This window comes from Puma concolor, chromosome A1 (genome assembly GCF_028749965.1).
Source record: "Puma concolor isolate L17-30 chromosome A1, mPumCon1.1.hap2, whole genome shotgun sequence".
NCBI classification, from domain to species: domain Eukaryota; kingdom Metazoa; phylum Chordata; class Mammalia; order Carnivora; family Felidae; genus Puma; species Puma concolor.
In genome coordinates this window covers 187,952,343-187,962,733 of record NC_141667.1, presented here as the reverse complement: position 1 = coordinate 187,962,733, position 10,391 = coordinate 187,952,343, and the positions used below count along the sequence as shown (strand labels likewise).

Below are 10,391 nucleotides of genomic sequence, written 5' to 3'. Positions count from 1 at the left end.
ATAAAACCTATTAACATAGTGCCTAGAAAATAGAAGGTATAAAAAAATGTTTGTTCCTCTTTCTTCATGGTGTGCTGAGAGCATGCTACCAGAAATGGTCTGAATAGCCATAATGATGCATGCTTTCTCATCTGATACAACCATCAGCCATGTGAGGGGTCGTAAGTTTGGTTATCTAGTCTAAAATGATATAACTTATTAAATAACATTATAAATAAGAGTTGAAGTAAAATTTGGGCTTAGACAAAAATCTAGAGGACTCTCATTTGAACATGTTTCTATCTTCCTTCTAACTCTGTTACCTTTTTGGAGACCCTTTCCAACCACTGAGAGTTATAAGGTTAGTGCAAGTATGGAGCACATAAAGCCTGAAGCCACCAGTTGGTTTGTGATGTGTTCAAATTACATCCACTTTTGGTTGCACTTCTTGCTATACAATGAGGAAGGGAAATAGGATGTGTGATTTGTATAGAGAGAGAATTGACCCTCAGAGAGAAATGATAACAATAGCTCTGGAAGACATTAGTCACTTTTAACATTAATCATAGGCATAGCAACAAAGATGCTTCTAAGCTATGTTTTTTGCTAGATTTATGAAGAAAGCAGAAATTATTTGAAAGTGTTTGTATGAACTTATACTCTGCATATATTCCATTATGGACCATCAATATATAAATGTAAATACCCTGTTCTTAAGTGAGACTGACTTCTTGCTTACCCAGTGCCAGTCTTGAGCCTTGACTTGCTTCTGGTCATAGTGATGGATTATAAATGATTCTTAACCTACAGGGAGTGCAAATAGCATGTCATGTCTCAGGATCAATTTAGGGGAAAAAGGGTGAAAACTTCATTACTAGTTACTAAGGAATTGAAATTCAGATTAGAAGGGAGATTATATGAAGGTAGATACACTAGAGATAATGATGGGAAAGTCAGTATGTGTCACCTAAGAGAGCCAAGGCTCTCATGGAAGGCAACATTGGCTTGTACTACCCAGAGTTTTGGGAACTTTCTGGATATGATATACCAGGAGCCAGCATGCTGGTCCTACATATTCCAGACATACTCCTTTATAAAACACCTGAATGCACAGCTGAACTTCTTCTATGAGAAACTCTTAAAGGCCAAGGAGCCAGTACAAATCTTTGGGAGGTCTGTGTACAGTGACAGGCATATCTTTGCAAAGAATCCTTTCAAAATTGGCAGGTAAGCTCCTTTTTTTTTTTTTTTTTCCAAATATGACTGAATCACAAATTCAGTATTATTTGGGAATTTGATTTATTTGGGAATTTGATTTCTTCACATCAATGGCTTATCCTTTGTTTTTAATTTTTAATTTTCTTCTAATGTTACAGTGCTTATGAAGCATAATTGACATGCAATATCCTATTAGTTTCAGGTGTACATCATAACTGATTCAATATTTATACATTAAAAAATGATGCCAACACTAAGTCTTGTTGCCATCTATCACTATACAGAATTATTACAATATTATTGACTATATTCCTTATGCTATACATTACATACACATGACTTATTTGTTTTATAACTGTAAGTTTATACCTCTTTAATCTCCTTCTCTTTCACCTATCCTTCAATCCCTCCCTACCGTAGTAACTGACAGTTTGTTTTCTGTATCTATGAGTCTATTTCTATTTTTGTTTCATTTATTCATTTGCTTAGTTTTTTAGATTCCACATATAAGTGAAATTATACAGTATTTGTCTTCTCTGGTTTATTTCACTTAGAATAATACCCTCTAGGTCCATCCATGGTATCTCAAATGGAAAGATTTCATTCTTTTTTATGGCTGAGTAATATTTCATTGCATAGATTTGAGTTTGTGTGTGTGTGTGTGTGTGTGTGTGTGTGTGTGTGTGTGTATACCCATTCTTTACTCATTCATCCATTGATAGACACTTACATTGCTGCCATGTCTTGGCTGTTTTAGATAATGCTGCAGTGAACATTGGGGTACCTGTATCTTTTCAAATTGATTTTTTAATTTTCTTCCAACAAACACCCAGAAATGGAATTGCTGGAACCTACAGTACTTTTATTTTTAATTTTTTGAGGAAACTCCATACTGTTTTCCATAGTGGCTGCACCAGTTTACATCCCCACTAGCAGTTATACAAGGGTCTCCTTTTCTCCACATCCTTACCAACACTCGTTATTTTTTTTTTTTTTATTCTAGCCAATCTGACAGATGTGAGGTGATATCTCGTTGTTTTGATTTGCATTTTTCTGATAACTAGTGATGTTGGGCATCTTTTCATGTGCCTGTTGGCCATCTGTACATCTTCTTTGGAAAAATATTTTTGCTATTAGGAGAGAAGAATTATGCAAATGTGGTTTGAATGCACATATGTATATATGAATATATATAATGACTACTATGCAAATGTATTTGAAAATAGATTTTTATAATACTTATTTTATAAATATAATTGAATATATATCATCAAAAAAGAATAATGGAGGGATCCACAGATTGGTTTGGAAGTCTCAAGAGGCTGAATGGCCTTATATTAGATTTATTTATGCAAACATTCCCAAGAATGCATTTGCTGCCCTGAACAAGGGCTATGTTAAACTGGAGAATTTATCTTTATCTGGACATTGATTATTGTGGATATTAAAAGCCATAGTGATAGTCAGTGCTTTTATCTTTTCCTAATAGGAAATTAGAGTAGGAGACATATGGAACTCTCTTTTCTTAAAACCAGAAGTGTTTGCCTTTCAATTTTCACTGCTTCTGAGCCATTTAACCATGCCTCATCTGTATTTCTCAGTAATAGGAGTATGACCCAAATTCAATAAAAAGTGATTCTTTGAAGAAAAAATATGTACATGTTTGTCTTTTGCTTTATAAACAGGATTTTGAGAATTAATCCAAGAAAGATTGTATTCGGTTAGGAAGGCACCATTTGCCTCAACCACAATGGAACCTCCTTTTGGAGACAGTCCCAGACTTGAAGTTCAATCTGGGTTTTTATACTGTGGCATCTGGAAGTCTACAATGTGAATTTCTCAGGTTTCATCCTCATCCTCATCTGTGACTATGTCTTTTAAATAGTAAGCTAACGACCCCCAAGTTTATCACAGCCAGTCAGGAAATAAGAAGGTATAGATACTTTCTATTATGTTCTACTTTATTCATCAATATAGCTGTAGTGTGGCTACAACAGGACTTTTCTTCTTCCATAAAATATGATAGATGTAAATATTGGTGTATAAGTACATTTGAATACACTTTTATATACAATAAGATTATAATCACCCAATGTTAGCCAAGGCCAATGGTTTGCCTTTCTTTGAAGCAATATATATACATATACATATATAAGCAAAAAAAATACATATATATATATATATATATTTCGAAAATAGATTAGACAGCATTCTATAACACGTTGGAATTTTTTTCATTTGTCAAGTAGTGTTAAATTTCATCAGAGCTACAATCAGATGGATTCCATAAATTTTCTCAAGAAATGTTTTTATTAGTGTTTAACTTTACAGATATCAAATAGATAACCCAGAAGTACTCAAAAGCAATCATATTAGTTTTCTGAGACAGATGGGTAAATGAACACACAATTCTGTGCCAACAAAGAGCTTTTGCTTTTCATACGTACCATTAATCATGACCACCTTTACACATATGGTGCTTAGGAAACATTTTACTAACTTTGTCCCCAAATCATCTCACAGGACTGATTTTTTAAGTATTACATTATTTTTTACAGAGGAAAAGGCTTGATCCAATTTATAGCTCTTTTGCTTTTAATCCCTGGTCTTTTTCCATGTTTGGTTCCCTTAGTGCTTATAACACATTTTTCTTCTTTTTTAATCTGGGAAAATTTAGCTTTGGTGCACCATCTGTTCCATAGTGAAGCGCTTGTATTCAGCTTCCCAGATGGGTTGAATAAGAAAAAAAGGTTAAATGATTTAACTTGAATCCATACTGTGAGTCATCTGCCCTCAGCCCAGTCCTGACAAAGTGAGAGGTTTTCAAGGGTTTTTTCTTCTTCATTACACTAACCTGAAGATCACACAACTTTCAGCAGAGCTTTCTCTGAAATAGAAATAGAGTAGCAAATATACTCAATATTGTTGGGCAATAATTTGGATTTCAAATTTATTTCTAACATGCAGCTTTTCAAAAATTGAAAAAGTAAGTGTTTCCTTTCACAAGAAATCAAAACTTAACTTTTTCAGTATCAGTGCTTCCTAGCTGTTATTCGAATCTCTTTTCTCTCCCTTCCAGCACATCTTGTAAGCTTCCCCCTTATTAATCTTGTATCAACACCCCCTTTTCCGCCTCTCTCCTGAAGAGTAGGCAGTTTCTTCCTACCAACAGTGTGCAGATATGAGCTTTCCAGAGAGTGCCTGAAATCCATATTCTTCAATAATTTTCTAGTTTGAAGTGTTAGTACTTCAATATAGTTGCAGAGTTTGCATAGAAAAAGAGCCCTGTTATAGAGTTTGGATAGCAGCAGATGTCTATATGGATAAAAGAATGTGTATTAATTAAATTAATTGCATTTTAATAGTATGAGAAGAGGGTCAAAGTTGATTTATTTAACCTTAACCAAGTTTCACTTGGTGTAATGTTCTAGTCCAGAGACTGTGATGAAGTTCAAAAGAAGTAGAGATGATGGCTGCCCTTGAGGAGTTTGGTCTCTAGTAGGAACCATCATCAAGGTTGTCTCCATTTAGGACAGAGACAGATAATTTCATTAGTGAACTGAACTATGACAATCAATTTAACCAAAAGCTGATGATGGACTGACTTTTTTTTTTTTTTTTTACTGAATTGTTCTTCCTAACAATTTATCTAGTTATGTATTTCAACGTGGTCAAAAAATAGGAAGTCACCTCGCCCTTAATGTTTTCTGCCAAGATGTCCTGTTTTCTTAGTTTACCATAAAGTTATTATTTCTATTTAATTAATACATGGACACATCTTTATATTTTATACTTGAAACCATAATGATTCAATATCATTTATCTCCCTCTTAAAAATCTGAAAAAAAAAGTCTTACTTTTAGGATTAGTTTCAGTTTGAAAAAAATAAAGTAACTTCAGCATAGAGGGCTTATAAATGCACCATAAATTAATATACATATAAAATGTGGTACTAGGCTTAGCTCATAATTCAGTGACTGTTCATTACCTTCACAAGAAATGTGAAGTAGTATTGATCCCTCCAGCGATTCCACAGATCTAGAAAATTAATCTGAATATTTATGTCACACGAAAGTATTAATAATAGCAACAACAATAAAGATATTTTGAACTTCCAAATTTATTTTTGTCTGCATGAGGCTTCAGATGTAGTTATCTGTCCACTGAGCATCAATTTTAAGTATAATTAGTCACCCCCTTTTTTTTTCCTTCCCAGTAAGATTGTAATCTTCTTAGGGAAAAAATGATCTCTGTTTATTCAAGACTCTCTCTGCAGGCCCTAGACTAGTGTCTGGAACATTGTAATAATATTTTGTTGTATTGAGTTGCATTGGAGACCATCTGCCTTCCGTTGTAGGAGCTCACAGATTACAGGAGAGGCAATATTTAAAGAAATCGTTTTAATCAAAGAAAATAAGGATTTTTATACCAGTATGAACAGAGTTGTGCAAACAATGCAGAGCTAGGGTTACAGAGAATTCACTAAGGAAACAGCATGCGACTTGAGTCTTGATGGATGACTGCAGCCATTCAGGTGGGCAAGGTACCCCAGGCTGAAGGAACAGACTTGATTTTCAATAAATGGAAATGAAAAAGGATCTCCCTTACCTTGTTATCTTCCTCATTTGGCCAAAGAGTTGCAAAATGTTGAATACATTTCTTTCAATCACATACAATTTAGAAAGATGCCAGCATGACCAGATGGATGGTTTTCAGATTCACACTTTGGAAACACATGGTGCTTCTCTGAGGCAATTGTGTACTGTTTCTTTTTAAATAGCAGAAAGCATATGGGAACAGGATTGGATCTGTCAGCTACTATCAAAAGATTGGTGAAGCTTCTAAGATAAATTAAATCAAAACCTATAAAGTGGCAAAAATTTTTATCATATTTTGAAATTCTAAAGTTTCACATTTGTAGATACATGGACATTTAAAAGGAAAAAAAAAACCCCAACTTTCCATAAAATCCACAATCCCTGCTACAGCTGCCAAATCTGAGGCAAAAAAAGAGATACAAGGTCAGTGTAATGAGAGTGTGGAAGAATTTCATTGATCAAGCATTAAGTTTTTCTACTCTTCTCTGGTTTATGAATCTCTTTTCTTAAGCAATTTTCTTAAAATATGTGTTTGTCTATTTTCCACCAATGTCTCTTTATTTTCTTAACACAAACATGAAAACAAGCAGAAAACAATTACAACATCAAACGTTATATGTATGAAAACACCTGCTTTAACTTAGCTACCTTAGGAATTATGGTTGTCTATTGTTTTGTGTGAAGGTCTCTCTCTGTGTCCTGTTGTACCTTTAAACAAGAGTAGATGTGAGTGAATTCACACCGATTCTAACCATAGTGCTTCCATGGAGGAGTTTTATAACCAGGTCAAATCTCCCTAATGCTAGACTTAAAATTCTACCATATTCTACGTTTTCTATGGCAATTTATCTTTCCCCAAATTATTATTATGGGATTTGGGATGATTAAACTTCAAGGAGAATGATTTCATAGGGCTGAACCTAAGGAATTAAAGGAGCTTTAGATAGCAAACCTCTATTTTAAGGAAACATTTGTTTTCAAGGGGTAGGACTTCCTTTGCCTTTTATCCCTGCAGAGTCCTTGATCCCAGATAAAGTAAATGGTCTGCTGGTGGCTTTGAAGTCATCGGCTATCCTTCACTCATTCAGGAATGTGCATGCTTCTTCTTGACCCCCGTGTGCATAGAACTTTGCTTCTAAAATCTGTTACATGCCAATATGAATTTGTCAATTTAAATCTGGAATGGTGATGTAAAAATAACATCGTCTGTCATTCTTATTTACTCATCTATTCCATAAACACTTACTGACTTCTGGGACAGATGTTAGGTGGGCATTCAAAGGTGGATGAGGTGTATGTCATGACTTCACAGAGTTTACAGCTGTTGGGGAAATTAATATACAAATAGCTATAACACAAAGAATAAATTGGTAAGTATTATAAGAAAGGAATAAAGGAAGTGTTTTCGGAAACAAAAGCAATATGTGGTCATAAATGTTTAATATTCATAGACATATTGCTGATTTTTCAGGGAATTTAGAAAATCCTTTGACACAATCAAAATGTTTAAGTCAAAGTCAGCATATCAAATGTGCACATCTAGCATGAGATTTTATATTTCTACATGATACTAAGTCATTATCATCATCCCAACTTATTGGCAACTCCTTTCTATGTTTTAACTACAGGCAAAACCAGAAAGTGACTACGAGACGGCATGTACTTTTTTTTATTTTTTAAAGTGGGTTTGCCTGCATTTTGAATCTGATTTTTATGTATCTAAAACCCTAATAGAAACTATTTTTAAAAAAAATCAATATTTGATATTGATCTCAACTTTACAGACACAGTGTGCTCAACATATCTGGTTATTTGTTTTTAAGTTTATTTATTTATTTTGAGAGAGAGAGAGAGAGAGAGAGAGACTACAAGCGGGGGAGGAACAGAGAGAAGGGGAGAGAGAGAAAGAATCCCAAGAATCCCAATCCCAAGAGAGAAAATCCACTGCACTGTCAGTGCAGAGCCCGATGCAGGGCTCAAACTCATGAACCATGAGGTTATGACCAGAGCCAAATTCAAGAGTCAGACATTTAAATGACTGAGCCACCTAGGCATCCTCAACATATCTGGTTATTAATGGTATTTGGCTATTAATGGGTAAGCTCTATTTATGGTTTCAAATTTACTATTCTAAATTGTATCAGAAACAAAAGCTCAGAACCTGGTATACAAAGAAGTTGCTTAGCTCTCATATTCATATGACTGAAAAGTATTGAAAGCATGTTTGTTAATTTCTGTATATTGTGGCACATTGGAATGTTTCCTAAAGCGGTACTGAGTAGGAGCAAAGAAGCAGAATTATTGCCACAGGAATCAAGATGATAGAGAAACAGGCCTTAAGACTGGATGACAAAGTAAGTAAGGAGTGGAAGAATCAGACCTCCAGGTCGGTAGTCAGAATGATAAGAGGAGCAAAATCTCATTTGGTAAACAGACTGAGAAGACAGTTCAGAAAGAGAGGGTCTTGGAGTTTCTTCACATGCCGTCTGGTTAGTGTTGCTGGGGCAGACATGGTAACTTGAAAGAAGTTGCCGCTTTGGATCTATCTTCATTTAGTTTCTCAATAAATATGTTTCAGATCGTCCTGCCACCAAATATTTATGACATCGTATTTGTCATCACCCATGCCACTGCAGTTTCAAACTCTTTAGCATATGTCAAGAAATAGTGAATGATCACCAAGTACCGAGGCAGGCCCAGCCAGCTGCTCTTCTCCTACCATGACTTTGCAAAGCTGTCCCCCTCATTTCCCAAATTTCCAAATCAAATCGGGGTGACTGGTGACTGCTAAGTCAGAGGCACTTGTGAAAAAATTAAATTAGTATTAGTCAATGAAGACTATATTTAAATTCCAACATTAAATAAACCATGGCCCACAGGAAACAATAACTTCCAGCTTATGCTTTGTTAGTAGAAAAAGGGGCATTTAAACACCAGGTTTCTAGAGGCTGTGCCAAAAAAAAAAGAAAAACAAAAAACAGTTCGGCTGTGCATATTCAATTATAATATATGCAAAATCCAATGTCATAAAGTAAACATAGGCTGATAAATAAGCTTGTTTGCCATAAGTAGTGCTTTATTTGAGAAATAGAGGAGCTCGCATTTAATTAATTTACTTTAACATCGGTGATTTCTTTGCTAACCATTCTATTGTTGACTGGAGTATTGTCACATTTTACAGGTTTAAGCTCCCACCCCAAAACACGACCAGGATGCCAAATCTCTTTGCCTCCAAGAATATTGGCCTCTAGGTAGACAAAAAACTAAAGATAAAATAAAGCTTTTTATTAATAGCAAAGTTAATACCGACTTCCTGAGAAAGGGTCAAATGTGTTTCTCCCTTCCTCCCACTCGAGCATCACAAAATCACTCATGAGCTTTGATGGAAAGCCACCAGCTTTACTCCCTGTTGCTGAGGATTCTGTTCTGGGACACAGCCACAGACACCCAGGAGTGGACACCAAGCAGTGGGTTGGCTATGTCTACATCTCTCTCTCATCTACAAGTTTGTCTCATTTTGCACTTCCAGATGGCTACAGCATCTCCAATATAATACATTACACAAAGTAGTGAGATCAATTTGGATTTCTCTTACTGACCTGTGACTCTCTTGAAGGCCAACTGTATTTTACTTTCTAATCCCCAAGATTCCTAGGACAGTGCCTTCCATACTATAATTAAAGAGAGGGAGTTTTTAAATTCAAATAAATTCTATAAGCACTGTTTTAAGTAGCGGCCAACAGTAGCGTTGGAATGTCATGTGGAAGGAAAGCTGGCTGTCTCCCGTCAAGCCTCACGTGTGAACTTACTGAATTTCCCACACGCTCTCACATGCTCAGGAAGCTGACTTTGTCTCGTGGGCACAGAGCTACATTAACCTAGCCCGAGAAACCAATGAGTGAAATCAAAATGTCAGTGGATGACTTTACAGTGAGAAATGTGCACACGTTCTTCTCAGCTCGCATTTCTGACTTAGAGCATCTTTCCATCAGATGTAGCCTACAGCATGATAGAAAGATACTCAAGTTGTCTTTACGAGCACAAGTGGCATTAATGGGAAGAGGCAACGCATTACCATAATTTAAGTTTAAACTGCATGGTTTCCAGTAACCCAGCTAGTCTCAGGATTGTTTCCAAGGAGACAGTATCAATTATGGTTTAAAGAGAAAAGTAGTTCCAAAAAAGAAATAACTTTTATAGGAATTTAGAATTTATTCATTTGGTCTCCTTTTGCATAACTTTATACTTAAATGATTAACATTTGTCTTTTCTTATTTGTTGCTTAGATGAGATTTTATTTTATTGGGGAAAAGAAACAGCCTCCTAATTTTAATATAATAACCTGGAGAGTAGATAACATTTCCAACATAATAATGACATGCAGGATTTTATCTTCAGATAAATGAAAAATTTTTAGAAAAGTTTTGAGCAGCTACATGAGAAAGCTGGACAGGGGTGGGGGGGGCTGGTTGGCTGGGTGGTTCAATTGGTTAAGTATCAGACTTTGATCTCGGTTGAGGTCATGGTCTCATGATTGAGAGACTGTGTTTCACTCCATTGAGTGAGATGGAGCCCTGTGTTGAGCTCTGCGCTGAC

General features: G+C 35.4%; 1 long non-coding RNA gene across 1 annotated transcript; it reads right to left on the bottom strand.

Moving 5' to 3' along the window:
- Window positions 1-3,673: 3,673 nt before the first annotated feature.
- LOC147584677 (uncharacterized) lies at window positions 3,674-5,924 on the bottom strand. Its single transcript, XR_015255770.1, has 2 exons — window positions 5,806-5,924; window positions 3,674-4,084 (listed from the first exon to the last, which is right to left on the bottom strand). It is a non-coding gene; the product is annotated as an uncharacterized LOC147584677 (long non-coding RNA).
- Between the last annotated feature and the right edge of the window lie 4,467 nt (window positions 5,925-10,391).